This window comes from Lithobates pipiens, unplaced genomic scaffold, assembly GCF_037356315.1.
Source record: "Lithobates pipiens isolate NorthernLeopardFrog02 unplaced genomic scaffold, aLitPip1_a1.2 Scaffold_22, whole genome shotgun sequence".
Lineage (NCBI taxonomy): Eukaryota > Metazoa > Chordata > Amphibia > Anura > Ranidae > Lithobates > Lithobates pipiens.
In genome coordinates this window covers 333,782,705-333,809,001 of record NW_027507784.1, presented here as the reverse complement: position 1 = coordinate 333,809,001, position 26,297 = coordinate 333,782,705, and positions in this window count along the sequence as shown.

Sequence of the window (26,297 nt, the reverse complement as noted above, 5' to 3'; positions counted from 1 at the left end):
CATAGACCTCTTGCGATCATTGCAAGCACGCATTCGAGCATAGACCTCTTGCACTCGTTACAAGCACGCATTCGAGCATAGACCTCTTGCACTCATTACAAGCACGCGTTCAAGCATAGACCTCTTGCAGTCGTTGCAAGCACGCATTCGAGCATAAACCTCTTGCAACCATTGCAAGCACGCATTCGAGCATAGACCTCTTGCAATCGTTGCAAGCACGCATTCGAGCATAGACCTCTTGCGATCATTGCAAGCACGCATTCGAGCATAGACCTCTTGCAATCATGGCAAGCACGCATTCAAGCATAGACCTCTTGCAATCATTGCAAGCTGATGTCCAGGCACAACTTATGGCAATCATTGCTGGCAGGCACTTCTGGCTGCTCAATAGATTGCTTTGGGGAAAGCCTGGATACCTTCCTAAATGTTCGTTGTATTACAGGGTACTTATACTTATAGGTATAGTTGATCCAGGGAAAATCCGATTGCCTCTCGAGGGGTCAGGAAGGAATTTTTTCCCCTACTGTAGCAAATTGGGCTATGCTCTGTTGGGGTTTTTTGCCTTCCTCTGGATCAGCTGTGGGCGTAGAATTGGGTGTGTCGGGTGGTGTGATACCTTATTTATTTTGATTTGTGGTTGGACCGGATGGACTTCTGTCTTTTCCGGCCTGGCTACCCATGAAGCCTACTGTAATTCCTTGCAATCATTGCAGGCACGCATCCTAGCATAACATCTTGCAATCATGGCAAGCACGCATCCTGGGTAACATCTTGCAACCATCGCAAGCACGCGTCCAAACATACATTCAAGCACAACTCCCGCAGTCTTCGCAGTGCACATGCGGTAACACGAATTGCTCACAGTCACCACGTACACATCTCCTGTGACAAACTCCCGGGCAATTGTCGCAAGCACACGTTCAAACACAACCTTTAGTCATGCCTAGGCTCGCGACTTAGCATAACTTCTTGCAATCATTCGTTGCAAGCACGTTCTCAGTGGCACGCTAACTGGCTACACGTCATTTTCAGCAGCACTTAATTGGCCACTCGTCTCCTGTGGCTTTTCTTACAAGCCACTCACTGTTGCCTGTCTGTCCGTCTCTTCCTTGGGACAGTTGAGTTCAACTTCCGTCCCGCACCAGGATCATGTTGACACACGCAACTGGCTTCTTCCTGTAGCACGCCCAGGCTATTTCTAGCCAGCGTTCAACATTTCTTATCCTTACAGTGCACGGAGAGCCATCTGTCGTTACGGCCCATACAGCAAGATCCCCACTACGAGGCATCCAGAGGCATCAGCCCATAGCCATCGGCCAACGCTCGCCCATTACAACTGCCATCTTTACGGGCATATAATATCCTTGCATATTCCCCAGTTTAGTCATCCAAAAGACACCTACAGTCCCTTCACGGCATGTCGAGTGTCGCTATGCACATCATCCCTCAGGGGTCGCGCCTTTGTGTCACACCTATTGGTCTTACTGTCCCTCTCACAGGATCCAGAGCAAGTCCTCAGCCGGGATCCCGCGGCAATAGCAGTCCTTGCTATGCGGAAGGAATTCCTATCGTCTGGGAATGGCGTCTCCCTGTTCATTCCCTCCGTGTCTTCCCTTTCTCCCCAGGTGATGACCGACGCAGCGGCCTCCACGGGCTTGCGGCTGTTTTTGGCCACCTCTGGCTCGCAGCTCCCTGGCCTCCCCAGTTACTGGCAATTCCTGGCTGCGCCAAGGCGTCCTCTCTGTCGGTTATGTCCTTCCTACGTCGACTGGTCCAGCTCTTGTTGTTGTTTCAGTTCAACATCCATTGTTCCTTTATCCCCGGTAAATTCAATCAGGCAGCGGACGCCCTCTCCCGCTTTAACCTTGTCTCGTTTTCGATCAGGTACCCGGAGCCGGACCAACATCAGCAGCTATCCCGGACTGGTCTCAACTGACCCTGGATTAGCCCCTCACCTCCTAGCGGCTACCCAACTCATTTGATCACTCCCTTTCCCGCAATACCCTCAAGGCCTATCAATCAGCCTGGAGGGCCTTTAACCAACTTCATCACGTATCACAGTACAGAGACGTCCCGTGTCAAGCAAGTCATAGCCTTCATTTCCTACTGCCACTCGCAGTTGGCGTTATCCTTTAATACGATCCGGCTATACCTGACCGGTGTACAACATTTCACGTCCCTCCAGGACCCTACCGTACCCTTCCTATTTTCTTACCACGCCGTTCGGGCTGTTATGCGCGGTATCCAGAAGCGCCAGCCGATGGCCGGCACCAAAACGACTGCCTATCACAGGAGACGTTTAGAAATATGTCAGATATCCTGGCCACTTCACCTTTTCGGTCTCCACATTAGTGTCATTTACAAGCAGCCATACACCTGGCCTTCTACGGCTTCTTACGGCCAAGCGAGTTTACTTGTAGTAGCCTCACAGCACGCATGCTGTGCAAGCACCACCTGGTCCGACACGAAGACCATTTCGTCTTACACTTAGCAGTCTCCAAGACGCAGCAGCTTGGCTCGGGTACGGACATACACTTCTATAAGTCCAACAACCGCTGGTACCCGGTCGCCATTCTCACTCGCTTGTTGACCCTTTTGGCTGATCAACCAGGAACTAGTCCGCTTCTGCCATTTCTCACTAAACCTCTGAACGCTGCCCGATGGAACATGTCAGGATACTCCCGGGTATCCTTCACCTCTATCCTACTCACATTATCAAGAAGTGGGCAGATGGAGGTCCACCTGTTTCGCCCGCTACATACCCAATCCGCAAGCGGAGATGACCCAGGCCTTTGTCGAGCTCACCCAGTAACAAACTTGAATCAATAAAATGCAACCCCTACCTGAATGTTTTTGCCCCCTTATTTTGGTATACCGTACGTCAGACCAGGGCACACTTTCAGGTCCATTTCAAGTAAGCGAGTTTATGTTAACCTTGTTTGTCATCCTTATCCGTATCGGTCAGAGGGCTCCACACCATAAATAGAAAGGCCAGTATGGTGGCCTGAAATTATGGGAGGAGCCCGGTGGAGTATATAACCAGCCCGTTCGCCTATCTTCCTCGTCGGTTCCGGTGCGCGATACCCACCCACCCATCCCCTTTTTCAGGGCATTTCTCAAGCATTATACTCCTCATGAGAGTACTCATTTCACTCCATTCAAATTCATTTCATTTATCACCCACTTTTCTATCTAAGGTATGCCCCCTTATTTTGGTATACCGTACGTCAGACCAGGGCACACTTTCAGGTCCATTTCAAGTAAGCGAGTTTATGTTAACCTTGTTTGTCATCCTTATCCGTATCGGTCAGAGGGCTCCACACCATAAATATATATGTGTGTATATATATTAAATACACTGTCACTAACTGAATAACCTGCCTGCTAAAATCTAAATCAAGCTATCTCTCCGTCCACGCCAACAACACTACACAGGGCCGTCGTGCAGGCAGCCTTATATAGTGTGGGGCGTGGACTTAGTCCCCCTGAGCCATGATTGGCCACTGCCTTTGGCCAATTATGGCTCTCTTAGCAGAGGGGGGCGCTGGGATTGGCCAAAGCATGCAGGTCAGGTGCATACTTTGGCCAATCATCATACAGCAGTGTACTGCGACCTCGCAGTGCATTATGGGGAGTTCCGCTGGCGCTCAAATTTCCCGTTAACTCCCCATAATGTTTGATATTCAGCAAACGGGCGAATACACGATGTCTGACCTGAACATCAAACTTGTCCATACTAAAGATTGATGCACCTAACAATTTTATTTAGCTTCCATGCGGCGAGTCCACATTGTTTGCTCTATTTCAAGTCATCACCCCCCCCCCCATCCCAATCTTTATCTCTGGCCAGCACTGCTCCTCACATCATACTCTGCGAGAGCGATTTGGTTTCCATTTAGAGACTCTGTCACGACGCTTTAGCTAGTTTTCCAGAATCGCTAAATAATTTTTATGTTACAAACACCTCCTGGAATACCAACCCAATTACACACCTTTGTGTCATCACAAGCATTTCAGAGCTGCAACATCTTCCAACGCCGCTAACAAATCCACAAGCGTCTCGCTGTCATCTGTGCAGAAAACTATTCCTGGAACGTGAAAATGTCCCGTAAACTGTTGTCAATCATTGCAGACAGATGTACATATAAAGTCCCTCCATTATATCACACAAAACTTTATTTTCCTGCTAGAAACACCAAATACATCAATAGACTTCTCAGGAATGGATCGGGATAGGAAAGAAATACTATCTACAAAATGAAAGAGCTTCTAAATCCTAAACACTTCTTACCTAATGCCCCGTACACGCGATCAGAAATTCCGCCAGCAAAAGTCCGATGAGAGCTTTTGGTCGGAAATTCTGACCGTGTGTACGCTCCATCAGACTTTTGCTGGCAGAATTCCAGCCAGCAAAAGATTGAGAGCAGGTTCTTTATTTTTCGGTCGGAAAAAGTTCCGATTGGAAATTCTGATCGTCTGTACAAATTCCAACGCGCAAAATTCCTACGCATGCTCGGAAACAATTTGACGCATGCTCGGAAGCATTGAGCTTCATTTTCTTGGCTCGTCGTAGTGTTGTACGTCACCGCGTTCTTGGCAGGTCGAAAGTTCAGAGAACTTTTGTGTGACCGTGTGTATGCAAGCCGAGCTTGAGCGGAATTCCATTAGAAAAACCATCCAAGTTTTTTCCGACGGAAAATCCGCTCGTGTGTACGGGGCATTAATGCATTCCCTGCATTATAGTTCTCACTCAATCCAGCGCTGGGCCTTTCTGTAGAAGATCTCTCCACTCACTTCCCGGTCTCACAGTCTCAAGTTCCTCCACCCCAAACTCGCTCATCCATGTATTTATGGACCTTGCTTTGTGCACTGGTCCAAACCATTTGATGGAGGGGGGGGATTATGGTGTGGGGTTGTTTTTCAGGGGTTGGGCTTGGCCCCTTAGTTCCAGTGAAGGGAACTCTTAAGGTGTCAGCATACCAGGACATTTTGGACAATTTCACACCCCCCAACTTTGTGGGAACAGTTTGGGGATGGCCCCTTCCTGTTCCAACATGATTGCGCACCAGTGCACAAAGCAAGGTCCATAAAGACATGGATGAGCGCGTTTGGGGTGGAGGAACTTGACTGGCCTGCACAGAGTCCTGACCTCAACCCGATAGAACACCTTTGGGATGAATTGGAGCGGAAACTGCGAGCCAGCCCTTCTCGTCCAAAATCATTGCCTGACCTCACAAATGCCCTTCTGGAAGAATGGTCAAACATTCCCATAGACACACTCCTAAACCTTATGGACGGCCTTCCCAGAAGAGTTGAAGCTGTTATAGCTGCAAAGGGTGGGCCCACTCAATATTGAACCCTACGGACTAATGCCGCATACACACGACCGGACTTTTTGACGGACTTGGTCCGGCGGACAATCCGACAGACTTTGCAGCTGAGGTCCGCCGAACTTTCAAACGAATGGACTTGGCCACACACAATCACTCCAAAAGTTAGACGGATTTGTGATGACGTAGAATAAGGAAGTTCATAGCCAGTAGCTAATAGCTGCCCTAGCGTCGGTTTTAGTCAGTCGGACTAGCATACAGGAGCATGGATTGCCCGCTAAAAGCCGTGTCCAGCGGACAAATTTGAAGTCAGTCTTATTTCTAGGTCAGTCGGACTTTTGGGAAGAAAAAGTCAGCTGGAGCCCACACACGATCGAATTGTCCGACGTACTCTGGTCCTCCGGACCAAGTCCACCGGAGAGTGCCATCGTGTGTACTGGGATGTCATTAATGTTCATGTGTGTGTAAAGGCAGGCCGTGTTAGATGTGTAATGTGTGTGTAAAGGCAGGCCGTGTTAGATGTTTAATGTGTGTGTAAAGGGGGCCATGTTAGGCCGCGTACACACGGGCGGACTGTCTGACGGACTTGGTCCGCTGAAACGTCTTTCAGCGGACAGTCCGCTCGTGTGTGGGCTTCAGCTGACTTTTTCAGCGGACAGTCTGGCGGACTAAGTCTTTCGGAATTTCCGTAATATTGTCCTTCCAAACTTGGTTTCAGCGGACAGTCCGCTCGTGTGTAGGCAAGTTCAACGGACTAAGTATGGCGCATGCTCAGAAAGGATTTGCACGGCCGAAGGTTGCATTGCAGTGTATTGGACGTCGTATTTCTAGTCCCGTCGTACGTGCTGTACACGTCATCGCGCAAGCTTTCAGCGGACTGTCTGCTCATCGTGTGTGGTCAAGTCCGTTCATTCAAAAGTAGGACGGACTGTCCGTCGGATTGTCTGACGGACTAAGGCCGCGTACACACGGGCGGATTGTCTGCCCAACTAAGTTCGTCAGACAATCCGACAGACAGTCCGTTCAACTTTTGAATGAACGGACTTGACCACACACGATGAGCAGACAGTCCGCTGAAAGCTTGCGCGATGACGTGTAAGGCACGTACGACGGGACTAGAAATTCGACATCCAATACACTGCAATGCAACCTTCGGCGTGTAAATCCTTTCTGAGCATGCGCCATACTTAGTCCGTCCAACTTGCCTACACACGAGCGGACTGTCCGCTGAAACCAAGTTTGGACGGACAAAATTACGGAAATTCCGAAAGACTTAGTCCATCAGACTGTCCGCTGAAAAAGTCCGCTGAAGCCCACACACGAGCGGATTGTCCGCTGAAACACGGTCCAGCGGACTAAGTTGGGCAGACAATCCGCCCGTGTGTACGCGGCCTTAGAGTTCCTGTATCTATTTCCTGAGGAAAAAAAGCTCTGGTTCTAACAAAAAAAAACACATTAATAGGAGGAGATGCCATTGTGACAGAGAGAGGAGGTCATCAGTTTGCTGCTTCCCCTTTCATTGTCCAATCACAGGATTGGCTGGGGGGGGGGGGGTGAGAACACCTTTTAAGGGTTACTAGGCTGCAGCAAAGAAAAATCAGGCAGGGCTGTGGGGCAGAACTATGTAAATCTCAGGACTGGATGGACAGATACATTTATTTTATCTGTGAAATGGGCTGTTTGCCTGGAGTTCAGCTTCTAGGTAAAGTGACCTTCTACTTCTCCAGCTTTGACGGATACCAACAGTTTCAGCGTATTGCAGCCCGGCATCAGCTACAAGTCTTCTATGCCATGGCAACCAGAAAAGAAGCGAACATAAAACGATTGTGCAATAATTTCCTTTTGCAGGGATGTCAGCGATATCCAGGATGAAATTAATTATGTTATTCATTACGTGAATTCATTTTCCATTCTTCCACCTTCAGCTCGAGTTATGACATTTGAATCACAATAATTTGTAAATTAATGAGATCTTATTTCTTTTTATGGACACAACGATGTTCTCTTCCCGCATCCCTAATGTTTGACACTCATTAAATTTATTTCTCTTTGCACCAAATCCCCGCAGACTAACGGGGGCAAACTTTGCGGTACGCCGAAACGTAATTTCTTCTTTCTTTTTTAACAAGACGTTTTTATGGTCGATGTGATGATGGAATCCACAGACCTCATAATTGTTTACAGCGGATGGGGGGGGGGGGGCGGAACGCTCCACATCAGCATGAGCTCGCCCACTGACACTGACCCACCTACCCCCCCCCCCCCCCCCTCCGATGATAGGCGATCCTCCGGAGGACGATCAGAACTTCAATCTTTGGCGTAAACCGGATCCTGGAGGCAAAACTCTGCAGTTACTGTAGTGCCGCGCACGGCTCATTACCAGCCCATCAAAACGCCCTCCGAGGATTTCCTCGCTTACTGCTGACTTGTGGAGAAATTGGAGATAATGTTAACTGTTTATTACAAAACACAAAATGTCCGAATAATTCTCACCCGTTCTCATTTAACAGTATATTACCCAGGAAATTAGGAAACCAAACGCTTTGACACAATGGATGGGTTTGTATTGGAATCTTTTTTTTTTTTCTTTTTTTTTATACAGTACATTCTTTCTTTATAAGATCATGTTTTACATAAAATGCAGCAGGTAATTAAAAAAAAGTATACAGAAAACTATGGGGTTGATTTACTAAAGCAAATAGACTGTGCACCCAACAAGTGGAGTTGCTCCAGAGCAGCCTTTCTCAACCTTTTCAACACAAAGGAACCATTGAAATAGTTCTCTGGTCTCGGGGAACCCCGGCTAAAAATCTAGAGATCTACAACTCATGATACAATAGTGTGATGGTCAGTAGGAAGAATGGTCCTTACACTTGTGGTCATTGGGAAGAATTACCTCCTTACAGAGAGCTGAAAAGATCAATGGTGTCGGTGGGAACTTATCCGAGAGGCAGAAATGGCCCAATGCTGAAGGAACCCCTACAACCTCTAGAGGAACCCTAGTTGGGAATCACTGCTCCAGAGCTTAGTAAATGAGCAGGAGCTCTGCTGACTTCCATCATCCAATCATGTGCAAGCAAAAACCCACCTGATTGGGTATTCTTTGCAAAGTGAAGCTTAACCTCATTTACTAAGCTCTGGAGCAACTGCACTTGGCGTGCGCTACTGCACTTTGCAAAGTGCACAGTCTACTCCTCTTCCTCTCTCTGTTGGGGCACCCCAAGGCTCTGTCCTTGGACCCCTCCTATTGTCGCTCTATACCTCTTCCTTGGGCCAGTTGATAACCTCCCATGGCTTCCAATACCACCTCTACGGCGATGACACCCAGATTTATCTCTCCACTCCCATAGGTGTGCACAGCCTTTTGCATTAGGGTATGCACCTCAAAGCTCAAACACATGCATGTGTGTATAGCAGTGGACGATGTCAGTAGGGTAGTGGATGGTCCATAGGCAGTGGATGGTCCATAGGCAGTGGATGGTCCATAGGCAGTGGATGGTCCATACTATTTATTTTTATTATTTTATTTATATATATTTTTTTACTATTGTTTTTTATTATTTTTTTACAAATTTTATTAGGGGGCTTTGCTGAAATATCAGGGGTTTAAATAGGGGGAATATGTACCACACAGGGTGATTAGGGTGTGCCCAGGCACACCTGGCATACCCTGTGCGCACGCCTATGTCCACTCCTCAACTCACCCCCTCGATCTCCTCACAGATCTCAAACTTACCGAATGACATATCGATATGGATGTCACACCACTTCCTCAAACTCAATCTTTCTAAAAATTAGCTTGTTATATTTCCTCCTTCCCGGTCCCCCCATGACTTAACCATTAAGATCAACAGCACAACCATTGGTCCCTCCACACATGCCAGGGTCCTGGGTGTGATCTTTGACTCTGACCTCTCCTTCAGCCCCCACATCCAATCACTGGCTAAATCCTGCCGCCTTCACCTCCGCAACATCTCCAGAATTCCACCTTCCTGACTAATGACACCACAAAGCAACTCGTTCACTCCGCGATTATTTCCCACCTTGATTACTGCAACTCTCTCCTTAATGGCCCTTATGCAGGCTATCCCTCCTGCAGTCTATTATGAATGCTGCTGCTAGACTAATGCCGCGTACATGCGACCGGACTTTCCAGCAGTCTAGGCCCGACGGTCTTCCCAGCGGACTTCCGATGGACTTTCCGAACAAATGGACTTGGCCACACACAATGACACCAAAGTCCGATGGATTCGAACGTGATGACGTACGACCAGACTAGAATAAGGAAGTTCATAGCCAGTAGCCAATAGCTTCCCTAGCGTCTGTTTTCATCTGTCGGACCAGCATACAGACGAACTGATTTTTCGAGCGGACTCGAGTCCGTCGGAAAGATTTGAAACCTGTTCTAAATCTAAAGTCTGTCTGATTTTTCGACAGCAAAGATCCGATGAATCCCACACCCGTTGTCCGACGGGTTCGTTCTGTCGGACCTTTGCTGTTGAAAAGTCCGGCCCTGTGTACACGGCATAATATACCTCGCTAATTGATCCGTGACTGCTGCCCCTCTCTGCCAATCCCTTCACTGGCTTCCCCTCCCCCCACCGTATAAAATCCAAAATGTCAACCACAACATACAAGGCCATCCACAACATCGCCCCCATCTACATCACCAACCTCATCTGCAGATATCGCCCAAACCGTGCCCTCCGCTCCTCCCAGGACCTCCTGCTCTCTAGCTCCCTTGTTACCTCCTCCCATGCTCGCCTTCAGGACTTCTCCAGAGCCTCTCCTGTCCTCTGGAACTCCCTGCCCCGGTATATCCTATCAGCCCCTAATCAGCCCCTCATCTACTACCTTTTGTACTACCACCCCCTCCCTTTGAGAATGTAAGCTCTACGAGCTGGGCCCTCCCGTCCCTTCTGTATTGAACTGTATTGTAATTGTGTTGTCCCCCCCTACATTGTAAAGCACTGCATAAACTGTTGGCGTTATATAAATCATGTATAATAATAATTTGCCTTTAGTAAATAAACTCCAGAGTGTACACTCTGCAAAGTGGAATTGCTTTAGAGCTTAGTAAATGAGCAGACTTCCATCATCCAATCATGTGCAAGCAGTGGCAGCTGGTACTCCATTTTTTGGCAGGGGGGGGCAGCGAACAAACCCCCCCATCACCCTCCCTCCCCATTCGGTCAGTCCATCAGTCAAACCTCCCCCCCCAAGGGTTTGGGTTAGAGGTTAGGGTTTTCCCTAGAAGAACAAGGCTAGGACTCAGGGATTGGAATAGGAACCTCCCCCAAAGGTCAGCAGGCGTGTCCCCCAGAGGTCAAAGGTCAAGGGTCGGGCTGACCCACCCCACCAAAGTGTTCCGCCTACCCCAACTAAGTCGGGGCATGAACAAGTCGGGGCAATCGCTTTGCGCGCGGCTCGCCTGTCCGTCCACCAACCCTGCACTTACCCCATCTAGCATTGACGGCTTCCCCCTGCGTCTCCTCCTCCTCGGTGGCTTCCCCCCTGCGTCTCCTCCTTGGCAGCCAATAGGGTGGGTTCTCCCCTTGGCCAATCGGGTCTTAAGACCCGCTTCCTGATTGGCCAGGGACGAGAAGCAGTAAGACAATAGCAAATATTAATTCACTATTGTCACGTGACTGGGTGGGCTCAGGGCGCAGTGCTCTGTGCCCCGACAACACCCTTTTTTTAAGCCGATTAGAGCTTCAGGCTCTAATCATGTGCTTAAAAAAAACAAAAAAAAAATTGAAATCTATGCACCTGGCGCCCTGCGAAATTCCATAAATCTATCTCATAGTTTGTAGACATTATAACTTTTGCGCAAACCAATCATTATACACGTATTGGGATTTTTTATTTTACCAAAAACATGTAGCAGAATACATATTAGCCTAAATTGATGAATAAATTTGATTTTTAAATTGTTTTTATTGGGTGTGTTTTATAGCAGAATGTAAAAAATATTGTTTTGTTTTTTTCAAAATTGTCATTCTTTTTTTAATTTTTTTTTTTTTTTATAGTGCAAAAAATTAAAACTGCAGACGTGATCAAATACCACCAAAATAAAGCTTTATTTGTGGGTGAAAAAAAGGTCAAAAATAAATAACAAAAATGTATATGGGTGAAGCAGCGCATGACCTCGCAATTGTACCGCGCAAGTAACGCATGAAGGGGAGGGGGGGAAATCTTCTAGGGGGTCAAGTGGTTAAAATTATGCAAAACCTCAAAAAAATGCTGCTGTCCAAAGGTGCCCTCTGTGCTCCTTCATGGCATCACTGGCCAGATCACCAGGTGAAGACAGAAGGGAAAAAAAAACGAAAAGAAGACCAATGCCGCCACCACATCTACTGATTGTAGGCTTAAATTCACTATTTATCCAGGGTCAGCTCTGTTTAATGTATACCGGGGGGGGGGGGGATGTGATCTTCACCTACAAGTACCCCCCCCCCCCCATGTTGGCATATTGAGGATTTGTCTCTTTTAGCGCTCATTTACACTTTTTTCGCCTTTAACACACAATAAAGCGCCTACCGCTTCAACATGCTTTTTGATACTTTTTTGAAGCTTTAATGAAGCTTGAAAAAATGTTCTGTGGCCAGCTCAGTAGTATCCCCATTCAGCAGATCCCCTGCCTATTAGTTCCATCGTTTATCAGATCCCCTTCTCAGTAGTACCCCCAGCTCTTCTGATCCCCCACTCAGTAGTACCCCCAGCTCTTCTGATCCCCCGCTCAGTAGTACCCCCAGCTCTTCTGATCCCCCGCTCAGTAGTACCCCCAGCTCTTTTGATCCCCCGCTTATTAGTACCCCAGCTCTTCTGATCCCCCGCTTATTAGTACCCCCAGCTCTTCTGATCCCCCGATCAGTAGTACCTCCAGCTCTTCTGATGCCCTTCTCAGTAGTAACCACCAGCTCTACTGATCCCCCACTCAGTAGTAGCCCCCAGCTCTGCTGATCCCCCACTCAGTAGTACGCCCAGCTCTTCTGATCCCCCGCCCAGTGGTAGCTCTCTTTTCTCTCCAGTCCCAGCTCATCTCTGGCTATATTGCTCTCATGCTGGGCACTACGTGTGACATCTATTAGCTCTGCTAATCCCCTACTCATTAGTAACCCTAAACTCTCCTAATCTTCTGGTTTTCTGATCCTCCTCTCTTTCCAGGTTCCGCTCACCTCCCGCTATATTGCTCTCATGCTGGGCACCACGTGTGACATCTATTAGCTCTGCTAATCCCCTACTCATTAATAACCCCCAACTCTCCTAATCTTCTGGTTTTCTGATCATCCTCTCTTTCCAGGTTCTGCTCACCTCCTGCTATATTGCTCTCATGCTGCTCACAATATATGACATCTGCTAGTTTCTCCTACTCCGGTCCCCCAGCTCTGCTGATCCTCCACCACTCAGTCCTCTCTCCCCTACCCCAACTCACCTTCTGCTATAGCGTTCCCATGTTGTACGTCACATGTGCTGTCTGCTAGTTGCTCCGCTCCAGTCCTGACTCCGCTCACATTCCTGCTGCTCCATGTAGCACACCAGATGTGAGGTCTGCATCAGACACGCCCAGAATATATACACATGAACCAGAAGTAGAGTGTTGAATACGTATCTTTTGCTTGTTGGTTTCCCAGTGCATGCAAAAGCTGGTGCCATGGAAATTGTCTAAAAATCCAATGCGTTTCGGTCGTCAGCCATAATGAAGGCCTGACGAGTGAAATGCGTTGGATTTTTATGCTTGTTTTTCACCTGTAATAATAAAGAATAATTTTTGTTAGACAATTTTCATGGCACCAGCCTTTTCCCTTTTTGCATTGACTGAGTATGGAGGTTTGCCGAGACTTCCTAAGGCCGGGTGCCGTGTTCTAGAGGCTTAACAGGAAACACACAGGCGGTGATAGCTCAGATGCACCTGTTCCAGCCCATTGTAGGCAGTTTTGGCTGTGGACACGGGTCAGCATGGGCACCCTGACCGGTCTGTAGCTACGCAGCCCCATATACAACAAACTGCGATGGCTATTTTTTTCGCTTTCAACACATCAACTTCAGGTGAAAAACAGCCATGAAAAACCAAGGTGTTTCGGCCCTCTGCTATGATGAAGGCCTGACGGGTGAAATACGTTCGATTTTTATGGCTGTTTTTCCCCCTGTAATAATAAAGAATAATTTTTTTAGCCAATTTTCGTGGCACCAGCCTTTTCCTTTTTTGCATTGACCGAGTATGGAGGTTTGCAGATACCTCCTAAGACTGGGTGCCATGTTCCTGAGGCTTACAAGGAAACATACAGGAGGTGATAGCTCAGATGCACTTGTTCCAGTCCATTGTAGGCAGTTTTGGCTGTGGGCACGGGTCAGCATGGGCACCCTGACCGGTCTGTAGCTACGCAGCTCCATACACAACAAACTGCAATGGCTATTTTTTTTTCGCTTTCAACACATCAACTTCAGGTGAAAAACAGCCATGAAAAACCAATGTGTTTCGGCCCTCTGCTATGATGGCCTGACGGGTGAAATACGTTGGATTTTTATGGCTGTTTTTCCCCCTGTAATAATAAAGAATAATTTTTTTAGACAATTTTCATGGCACCAGCCTTTTCCTTTTTTTGCATTGACTGAGTATGGAGGTTTGCAGAGACCTCATAAGGCTGGGTTCCGTGTTCCAGGAGGCTTAAAAGGAAACATACAGGCGGTGATAGATCAGATGCACCTGTTCCAGCCCATTATAGACAGTTTTGGCTGTGGACACGGGTCAGCATGGGCACCCTGACCAGTCTGTAGCTGCACAGCTGTCAGGGCTGGGCTCAGCCCTTCCTTCTCTGAGCTGGCCGCTCAGCTGTCTGCTAATTGCCAGCTCCTATCTCTCCACAGGTACTCAGCTGTTGATGATATCCTGCTCGTCATTCCTGCCTACTAAAGCTGTTCAGCCCAGTGGATCTCTGCCTTCTCCTTGGTCAACATCACAGAGTCAATCTCCTGCGATCCTGTTCAAGACTTACTTTGCTGACATCCCTTCTGGCTCCAGATCCTGCTTGCTGTTTCCACTACATTGATCCCTGACTTCTGGCTTGGCTGACTATCCGTTCCGGTTACTGAACTTTGGCTATGTTTTGACTACGTTTGTTCTTTTTACTTTTATTATTAAACAAGTGTGATTTACTGTATTTATTGGGGTATAACACGCACCGGCGTAAAACACGCACCCCAAGTTTAGGAGGGCATTTTAAGGAAAAAAGTTTTAGGAGGGAAGTTTAGGGGAAAAAAAACGTACATTTAAATGCCCGTCAATGCAACCTTATCAGTGTGCATCTTCAGCCTTGTCCATCATTGCAGAATGATCAGCATCATTTGCAGCTTGCCCAGCGCTGTTTGCAGCTTTGCAGTGTCATTTGCAGCTTGGCCAGTGCCGTTTGCAGCCTTGCCCATGTTTAAATTTCCCCCCGCCGAGACAGACCGAGCGAGCGCCACCGAAAAAGACTGAGCGCCGCCGAAAAAGACAGAGCGCCGCCGAACAAGACAGAGCCGACTTGCTCGGCTCCGCTCGTAGTCCCGCCTCCCTGCTGTTTCTCTAGCGAGCGCTGCCGAAAAAGACCGAGCCGTCTGTACTGTGTATTCGGCTGGGCTCCGCTCGCAGTCCCGCCCAGTATGGGCAGGACTGCAAGCCGAGCCGAGTACACAGTACAGTCGGCTCGGTCTTTTTCGGCAGCGCTCGCTCCAGAAACAGCAGGGAGGCGGGACTACGAGCGGAGCCGAGCAATCGGCTCTGTCTTGTTCGGCGGCGCTCGGTATTTTTCGCCGGCGCTCAGTATTTTAGACTCACAGACAGTGGGGATCGGCGTATAACACGCACCCACAACTTTCCCCCGATTTTAAGGGGGAAAAAGTGCGTGTTATACGCCGATAAATACGGTAACTGTACTTCTGTCTCGGCCTGATTTCATGGTTTCTGACAGCAGCCCCATACACAACAAACCGCGGTGGCTATTTTTATTCGCTTTCAACACATCAACTTCAGGAAAAACATGTTCACTTGCTCCCTAATACATCCTACTGACTTTTCAGATGTCATTGTAACAAGATAATCCACTTTTATTTGCTTACCCCTATCAGTGAGTGTTATGGCTGATCAGTGTATGAACATAATTTCCTACCCACAGAGATAGCGCCCCCTACTGACCTAGTTGGAGTTTCTTGAGAGAAGCATAGACATAAGACGGAAAACAATCACACAGATGTCACTCGGGGAAATATACGGTTGTTCTGGAGTGGATTGGTTTTAATTTTCAATGTTTAATCATGCAGAGCTTTCTCTCTTTTATTCGTCTTCCCATGGTAAATGAGTCCCTCGCTCCTGTTCTCCGGTTTCTTTATTCTTGCGGAATTTATTAGTCATGGTAAATATATTTCCATATGCTTTTAGCGCATCTTTCCTGTGTTCCGTCTAACATCGGTAATTTGGATTTCACAGCTGAACAGGCAAACAGTATTAAAGCTTCGCATATGTCTTGATCATTAATGCCACCGCCGCCATCTCCTTCCCCTTAATTGGGATGTTTGGAAAACAAATGTTGCCATATGCCTCATTACTTACCGCGCCACCAGCCTTCCGTGGGGGTTTTATTGACGACGCGCTATGATGTTCCGGTAACGAATGCCATTGTTCTAGAAAAGAAGTTCCTTGCTTGAAGGAGTCGTTGGAGTGGTCACCATCCAGAAGGCGGTTCTGCGATGTTCTCCAACATTTTCAAAGGGATCCAACATGAGATGTACTGTATTTATTTCACGATAAGAACACTAAGTTATCGGAAAGGGCTCTTTTAAAAGGATAACGCCACTTTCCTGAGAAAAAGAAAAGAAAAAATAGCAAATAAAAGAATAATAATATACACTATATTACCAAAAGTATTGGGACGCCTGCCTTTACACGCACATGAACTTTAATGGCATCCCAGTCTTAGTCTGTAGGGTTCAATATTGAGTTGGTCCACCCTTTGCGGCTATAACAGCTTCAACTCTTCTGGGAAGGCTTTTAACACTGAATTAATTCAGTGTTTATTGTTGTGATTAGCTGTGATTAGTCCTGTCTGTACCCATGTGATCACTGTGACCAATCACAGCAAGCAACACACATTTACACAATGAATGGCACAAATGGAAGCCATCCATTGTGTACAATTGTCATGTGCTCTGCTCTGATCGGTCACAGTGATCACATGGTACAGACAGAGTTCATTTCTTTTCACTTTAAAGGGGTTGTAAAGGTTTGTGTTTTTTTTTCACCTTAATGCCTCCTAGGCACAAACACCTGGCAGTCACCGGCCCCCTACTTACCTGAACCCCTTCATTCAGTCGGCGGGGACACGCTGTCTTTCTCTCCACGGGCTCCCGATTCTTGATTGGATAGATTGATAGCAGTGCAGCCCTTGGCTCCCGCTGCTGTCAATCAAATCCAATGACGCAGGCGTCGGGTGGGCGGGGCCAAGTCCGGCATTCTGTGTCTATAGACGCAAATGCTGGACTCGGCAGTGCGCCCGCAAGGTAACCCCCTCTGGGAAGTGCTTCTCCTAGGGGGTTAGCAGATGTGTGGAGAGCCGCCCGGGGGACCCCAGAATAGCAGGTTCGGGGCCACTCTGTACAGTCACTTTAAGGCTCACACTCCCTGCTGCGGCACATATGAGGTCAGCAAAAGGTTAACGTTTTTTGCAATAGCGTTTTTCAGCATTGTTTAGCGTTATTGTTTCTAAAATAATTTTTTTCAATGGGATCAAAAACGTTAAAAACCACTGATGAGACGTGTTTTAGCACGTGTAAACGTTTTGTATGAATGATTTAATTTGATACATGATAGTTGACTTATGCTTAGTACTTTTAAAATGATAAGAAAAATGTAAAAAAAAATTCAATGCAATACAACAACCTGGAGGTTTTCTGTACACAGTTGGTATACAGAACACCCCCTCCCAAAAATGTAATTTCCTGCTTGTGTGATTGGCTCACTGATTTTCCAAGAAGTCAGATTTTAGGCACCCTCTGCAATAGGAATTCCAGTTTTGGTGAAAGCAGAATTCCACCCACATTTTTCACTCCTCACCATGCAGCACTAATGTGCATCCTTAAAATGAATTGGCATTTTATTTTATTTTTTCTGTTCACTTACCTGATTTATGCCTATATTCTAATTTCACAATCTCCTTTAGCGGCCGCGGTGCCGTGCGTCATTTCCAGTTTTACATTGGCTCTTAAGAGATCTTGGTCAGTTTGGCATGGCACAGCTCCCGTAACATTTAACATTGGCGTCTATGGAAAATCTTGGTCAGCTTGGTATGGCACTGCTCCCGTAATATTTAACATTGGCGTTTATAGAAAAGTTTGGTCAGCTTGGCATGGCACAGCTCCAGTAACATTTAACATTGGTGTCTATGGAAAATCTTGGTCAGCTTGGCATGGCACTGCTCCCGTAATATTTAACATTGGCGTCTAGTGAAATTCTTGATCAGCTTGGCATGATACAGCTCCAGTAACATTTAACATTGGCGTCTATGGAAAATCTTGGTCAGCTTGGCATGGCATGGCTCCAGTAACATTTAACATTGGCGTCTAGGGAAATTCTTGGTCAGCTTGTCATGGCACGGCTCCAGTAACATTTAACATTGGCAAATATGGAAAATCTTGGTCAGCTTGGCATGGCACAGCTCCCATAACATTTAACATTGGCGTCTATGGAAAATCTTGGACAGCTTGGCATGGCACGGCTCCAGTAACATTTAAGATTGGCGTCTATGGAAAATCTTGGTCAGCTTGGTATGGCACTGCTCCTGTAATATTTAACATTGGCGTCTAGTGAAATTCTTGATCAGCTTGGCATGGTACAGCTCCAGTAACATTTAACATTGGCGTCTATGGAAAATCTTGGTCAGCTTGGCATGGCATGGCTCCAGTAACATTTAACATTGGCGTCTAGGGAAATTCTTGGTCAGCTTGTCATGGCACGGCTCCAGTAACATTTAAGATTGGCAAATATGGAAAATCTTGGTCAGCTTGGCATGGCACAGCTCCCATAACATCTAACATTGGCGTCTATGGAAAATCTTGGACAGCTTGGCATGGCACGGCTCCAGTAACATTTAAGATTGGCGTCTATGGAAAATCTTGGTCAGCTTGGCATGGCACAGCTCCCGTAACATTTAACATTGGTGTCTGTGGAAAATCTTGGACAGCTTGGCATGGCACGGCTCCCGTAACATTTAAGATTGGCGTCTATGGAAAATCTTGGTCAGCTTGGCATGGCACGGCTCCCGTAACATTTAACATTGGTGTCTGTGGAAAATCTTGGACAGCTTGGCATGGCACGGCTCCCGTAACATTTAACATTGGCGTCTATGAAAAATCTTGGTCAGCTTGGCACAACAAGCTGACCAAAATTGCCCTGCAGTGTACATGTGCGAGATCCACAGGTACATGCTGGGCAGACAGCATGAACAGAAACCAGGAAGAAGGACACTGTGGCTTCAGATGCCCACACTGGAGATGGCCGCACTGTGCAGGAACTTCACAAAGTAAGAAAATGATTCTGCACAAATAGGGAAATGGGCATAGTTTACAGCATACCTTTCTTAAATTGCAAGAGGCATGAGTATTCTAGGGGTATTTTTATTTTAAACGTTATATTGTGGCCAGAACTCTGCTATAAAATACTGCTAAAGGAATGCAGACCCTACACCATTTCTCATCAGAACACTGAGAGTGCACCAGGTTATATATAATGTGCCCGACCCTACCATTCAGAATCAGTTAGATTTTTTTTTTTAGCAAAACAAAAGATAGGAATCTGGAACAAAAATGTTAAAATCCCCGCAATGTACACAGATCACTCCGAGAGGATTTATTTTTTTTTCTCAACAAAAGTTACCAGTTCCCTTCAATGTGACAATGGTAATTATATGGGTTGATGGGATATTTTTAGATACCTATTATCTATTTGCAATAAACTAATTAATAACATTGTTTTTAAAACAAACAAAAAAAATCTTTTTACATACCAGTTAGACCATTTCACACTGAAGGCCCTTTTCCGGCGTTTTAGCACTAAAAATAGCGCCTGTAAATCGCCTTTCAAGCCTCCCCAGTGTGAAAACGCCAGAGTGCTTTCACACTAGAGTGGTGCGCTTGCAGGATGATAAAAAAAGTCCTGCAAGCAGCATCTTTGGGGCGGTGCCGGATCGGTGTATACGCCGCTCCTTCACCGCCCCTCTCCATTGAAATGAATGGGCAGTGCTGCCGAAGCGCCTGCAAAGCGATTCGGCAGCGCCACAAAACGAGTGCTATTACTCCTTCCTCGGCCGCTAGCGAGGTTTAAAAGCGCAGCGTTAGCGGGCAAAAAGTGGCACTATAACAGAAGTAAATCACCGCTAAATCGCGGGGTTAAAAGCGCCCCGCTAGCGGCTGAAAAGCGCCGCTATAACAGCAGTAAATCGTCGCTAAAACTAGCGGCGACTTACCGCTAACGCGGTCACGCTAGCAGTGTGACAGGAGTCTCAGCTGCTAAAATACAGAGTGTCTGGCATAGTCAGAGGACCATTACATCTGATATATGGAGTAAAGGGAGTCATTGTGGAGCGGGGTGTACAGTCTATTGGCCTGGTATCTGGAAGGTTTGGAGAATGAATCACTGGGCTCATCTTGTCCCGTCTTCTCCTTCCAGCAGCTCATCCTTTATTATGCTATGAAGCCACAGGACACACAGGCCAAGCTTTTCAGTTCATTTTCGGAGGCGATAGGAAAAGCGACACCTATCAGCACGCCGTGCAGACATATGCACTTTATAATTAGTGTGATTTATGGCGCACTTACCTTAATTGTGCACCCCGAGGGATGTGATACACCGCGTCTCATAAGAAGCCTTTGATGGCCTCAGCACTCACTGCGACCTGCTCAGTAGGGCCACCGAGATCATACCCGCCACCGGATACACACAACTTCATATTCTATAATACATTTCCTTCCACAAGTGTGTTCTACTAATAGGAGAGACAACCAAATGACTGAAAACCATCAAAACAAAAATATTATTGCAGCTCATTTTCCCCAAAATGTCTTAAATATTATAAAATAATAATATTATTAATAATAATAATAATAATAATAATAATAATAACAATAATAATAATAATAATTCTTGCTATTGTTAGTTTTTATTACTATTGTTATTATAACTACTACTACTATTATTATTCTTTTTATCCTTCATTTAACATAGATATAACACTAACCAAATGGCATTAAAGCTAAAGTTTATTCATCTTCATAATCATTATTATTATTATTACCCTTATCATTGTAATAATAATATTAATAACAGCAACAAATACAATGTATTAGTATTATTATTATTATCATCATTATCATACTTAGGAACAAGAAGAACACAGAAGGAAGACCAGAAGAAAGAAGATGAAAGAAGAAGCGCAGAAAAGAAGAATTTAATAAAGGACTTGTCAAAAACCGTCTCTTGTCTTTTTTTAACCTTTTTTGTCACTTTTTTTGTGAAATGGTAGGGGTAACTTTGTACCCCATTACCAATTCACACGGGGGGCAGGATCTGGGGGTCCCCTTCTTAAAGGGGGCTTCCAGATTCCGATAAGCCCCCCCACCCGCAGGCCCCCACAACCACCGGGCAAGGGTTGTGGGGAGGAGGCCCTTCTCCTCATCAACATGGGGACAAGGTGCTTTGAGGGGCTACCTCAAAGCACCCTCCCAATGTTGAGGGCATGTCGCCTGGTACGGTTCAGGACGGGGGCCGCTCTCTCGTCCCCCCCTCTTTTCCTGCAGTCTGCCAGGTTACTTGCTCGGATAAGGGTCTGGTATAGATTTTGAGGGGGACCCCATGCCATTTTTTTAAAAAATGTTAGCGTGGGGTTCCCCTTAATATCCATACCAGATCTGAAGGGTCTGGTATGGAATTTAAGGGGACCCCCACGCATTTTTTTTTTTTTTAAATTTCGGTTCGGGGTTCCCCTGTAATCCCCATGCCGTTGAACATTTATGTGTATTGCGGACCAACAATTCATTGTAGCCGCGAGTAGTTTTAAATTACTTTTTTTTCCTTTAGAAATGTAATTTTGCTGTCGGACTGTTCTAAACACGGGAAACATGCGCCCCTTTACAGGCATACTATAAACACCCCCCAGGTACGAAATTTAAAGGAATATTGCACTTTTATTGTTTCACTTTAAGCATTATTAAAATCACTACTTCTGAAAAAAATGCAGTTTTTAAAACTTTTCTTTGTATTGATACATGTCCCCTGGGGCAGGACCCGGGTTCCCAAACACTTTTTATGACAATGCCATGCATATAAGCCTTTAAAATTAGCACTTTTGATTTCTCCCATAGACTTTTTTGAATTTGCCGCGAACACCAAAAATTGTTCACTGTTCAGCGAACTGGCGAACAGCCAATGTTCGAGTCGAACATCAGTTTGACTCGAACATAAAGCTCATCCCTGCTGTGGACGAGTGTGGGGTGTAGCAAGATGGTGGCGAAGGAATGTCACTTCCGTCACAAAATATGACTGTTCGCCTAATCTAGAGAAACACAGCCGGCGGCTGGCTTTCTCATGGAAGTGGTCTGAGTGGCTCATTAGCCACCGGATTGCTTTCAGAAGCGATCGGGAGGGGGGATGCCCCCCCTTCCTACCACTCACTGGTATTTCTTGGGCTTACCGTTTTCACCGGCGTATCCAAGAAAAGCTTTTGCTTTTAAAGGTAAAGGAGAGATTTGAAGTCTTTGTGACCCCAGATCTTTCCATAAAGAGGACCTGTCATCCTTTATTTCTATTACATGGGATGTTTACATTCCTTGTAATAGGAATACAGAAGTGATAAAAAAATGAAAAGGGACACTTTAGAAAATAAATAAATAATATTTTTTTTTACAATGTAAAGTAGTGAGTGTACAGCTTGTATAAGAGTGTAAATTTGCTGTCCCCTCAAAATAACTCTACACACAGCCATTAAGGTCTAAACCGCTGGCAACAAAATGTTGTGTGGCCACCATTATTTTCCAGCACTGCCTTAACCCTCTTGGGCATGGAGTTCACCAGAGCTTCAAAGGTTGTCACTGGAGTCCTCTTCCCTTCCTCCATGATGACATCACAGAGCTGGTGGATGTTGGAGACCTTGCGCTCCTCCACCTTCCATTTGAGGATGCCCCACAGATGCTTAATAGGGTTTAGGTCTGGAGACATGCTTGGCCAGTCCATCACCTTTACCCTCAGCTTCTTTAGCAAGGCAGTGGTCGTCTTGGAGGTGTGTTTGGGGTCGTTATCATGTTGGAATACTGCCCTGCGGCCCAGTCTCTGAAGGGAGGGGATCGTGCTCTGCTTCAGTATGTCACAGTACATGTTGGCATTCATGGTTCCCTCAATGATCTGTAGCTCCCCAGTGTTGGCAGCACTCATGCAGCCCCAGACCAAGATACTCCCACCACCATGCCTGACTGTAGACAAGACACACTTGTCTTTGTCCTCCTCACCTGGTTGTCGCCACACACGCTTGTCATCATCTGAACCAAATAAGTTTATCTTGGTCTCATCAGACCACAGGACATGGTTCCAGCAATCCATGTCCTTACTTGTCCTCAGCAAACTGTTTGCAGGCTTTCTTGTGTCTTTAGAAGAGGCTTCCTTCTGGGACGACAGCCATGCAGACCAATTTGATGCAGTGTGCGGCGTATGGTCTGAGCACTGACAGGCTGACCCCCCACCCTTTCAACCTCTGCAGCAATGCTGGCAGCACTCATATGTCTATTTCCCAAAGACAACCTCTGGATATGATGCTGAGCGCGTGACCTCAACTTCTTTGGTCAACCATGGCGAGGCCTGTTCTGAGTGGAACCTGTCCTGTTAAACCGCTATATGGTTCTTCAGTGTTGTCACATGAAAAGATAGAATAAAATATTTATAAAAATGTGAGGGGTGTACTCACTTTTGTGAGATACTGTATATAATATGTTTGGGGGTTCTAAGTAATTTTCTAGCAAAAATAAAATACAAATTTTTACCGATGGCAGAAAAGGTTGGGTCTTCTAGTGGATAATATCCCTTCATCTATTTACTAAATGCTAGCAATATAAGGATTAAAAATAACTCAGTGTTGATTGAGAGCGTGTAGTTCCGCTTTAAGTAAAACTCGAGTTTCGATTTAAGGAATTTTAATTTCGATGTACTTGCAGATAAAGAGAAAAAAAAAAAGTAACTGGTACAGAATCGTCACCTATCTCCGCTAATGGATCTAAAGATTTTAGTTTGGATTTCGCAATAATTGCAGCACTCAGACTTTAATGCGCGGCGTCTGGTAACTTTACCTGAAGAATTGTAAGAATTGTGCGGAATTTGTGGTCTGAGAAATGAGTTGGATTTAGCGGTCACACACAAAAAAAAAAAAAAGCTGATTCTATTCTGAGATCCCAGCTCAGCTACTTTCTCTCTGTTGCCTTCTTCCTCTGCTTTTCCCTCTCATCCTTCTATGAGCCTTTTCACTACATTGGAAGAATCTGGTGAAACAAAAGGTTCCCTTAGACGAGAATTTTACCAAATATTGTTTGTCCAATCTTAAAATAATAATAAAAATGACTTTCATTACGGCATCTATTGTATGCTTTTACAGCGGAAATAGCAAACCACAAAAGTATATAACTACTTCAATCCCGGGCACTTCCACTCTCTTCTTGACCAGGCCAATTTTAAGCTTTCAGCGCCATCACACTTTAAATGATAATTGCGCAGTCATGCAATGTTGTACCCATAAGAAATTATCATTTTTTTCAGACAAATAGAGCTTTCTTTTGAAGGTATTTAGTCATCACTGGAATTTCAGCTGTGAACCTGCTAGTGGCTGTGGCCAATCACAGTACAGATCTGTGAGTGTGCATGGGGCGTAGCGACAGGGGTTGCAGGGGTCGCAATTTTGACCCTGCCCCATGCTGCAGGGGGCTCATGCGGCCCCCCTGTACGCAGGGTCGGCACCTGCATAGCCAGATGGGTGGGCAGCAGTACCAGGGCCCGGAGGACGAGGTGGGAGCTCCCTGCTCTTCCACACTGGCTGATATTCAGTCCCACATTTCCCACCCGTGCCCTCAGCCGGCTTCTCCGGTCCCTCTCTCCTGCCCTATACAGCGCCTCTCTGTCCAGTGTACTGCACCTCCCACCCCAGTTACCTCCATTCGTTTCTTTGTACAGAGCCCAGGCACATCCCTTGCAGACTTCTCCTGGACAAACGAACCTCCAGCACACAGATACAGCCCTATGAGAGCCAGCTCCTGGAGGACACCATAGGATTGTCACCAAGCCCCCGCTCCTCCTCCTGTCACTAGATCTACCTCGGAGAAGGATGCGGCCTTCCATGCTGATCTGTCTGTGCTGCTGGAGGAAGCCCAGGCGACCATGGATCAGTGCTTGAGGGGTGGGTATGCTTCCTAATAGTACCTGCACTCCATCAACCGGACCCTGAAGCTTGATCACAGTGAGTGAGGCGACCCCATATCCCCAATACACCATCCCATACTCTACTCCACTCCATCTTCCCTAAGGACAGGGCCCCCCATCTCACTTGAGGAAAGAGATCACATCTTCCCTAGGGACAGGGACCCCATCTCCCCTGAGGACAGGGACCCCATCTTTCCTATGGACAGGGACTCCATCCCAACTGGGGTTGTGGACCCCATCTCCCCTAGGGAAAGGGACCCCATCTTCCCTAGGGTTGGGATCCCATCTTCCCTGGGCACAGGGACCCCATCTCGTCTAGGGACAAGGACCCCATTTTCCCTGCGGAAAGTGACTCCATCTCCCTTAGGGACAGAAACCTCATCTCCGGACCATGCTGGCTGGCAGGGCTGGCATCAGCCACCCTAGGGTGCCAGGATGTGGGAGGGGCAGTAAAATTCCAATCTCCATCCACTTGGGGATATAGGGGGTGTACCATTAGGGTCGCTGGATGCCGGGGGGGTACAGCAATACCAGCGTGGGGTGGCTGAACGACAGAGAGGGGTCTAGCAGTACCAGCGTGGGGTGGCTGGAGGATGGGGGGGGGTCCAGCAGTACCAACACAGGGTCACCAGCGGCTGCGGGGGATCTGTCGAAATGGAGAGCATGACACATTTATTTTTCTGAATGGAGAGTCAGTGATCCATACCGATCACTGATTTTGTCCATTCATAACTGTGTTTACTATGCTTCAGTTTATCAATGTACAGGAAGCTCTATACAGAGCTCATCCCATTCATTCATTCTGTGCTGCTGAGGCTGTGGAGAAGGAGATTGAGGGCTGTCAGGAAGATCCTGGCAGTAACGGGCAAATTAAACCTATTGGTGCGCGATTGTGGGCGCCTATGCACACGCGCGTCCGTTAGCGTCTGGCAGGTTATTTAAACCTGTCTGACATAGGTAACGTTGCTGCTTGCTCTGCAGCTCTGTGTATGTGTTCCCTGAAAATCTGATATCTGCTCCTGTTTGACCCAGGTTGTTTTGAGACTGTTCCTTTTATGCTCTTGCATCTGACCCTTGGTTTGTTTGATGATTCTTCTGCCTGCTCCTCTAGTATCTCTGTTTGCCAGCCTGATTACCGACCCAGCCTGCCTGACGTTCCAAGACTCTCCTCCAGCCTGCTATACCTACCTACTGAAGCCATCCAGCTCCAGTCCCAGTCCTTACCTGTCTGCTGAGCCATCCGGTCTGCTGGACTTGTCTGCTGAGCCACCGAGTCTCCTCACCTGTCTGCTGATCCATCCAGTCTGCTAGGCTTGTCTGCTGAACCATCCCTGTCTGTTGATCCATCTAGTCTGCTAGTCCTGTCTGCTGAGCTGTCCAGTCTGCAGTGCCTGTCTTTTAAGCCATCCTGTCTGCTGTGCCGGTGTTGTGTCAAATACTGTCCCCGGTCGGATAGTGTCCGCCCTGTACTGCGCTTGCGCAATACG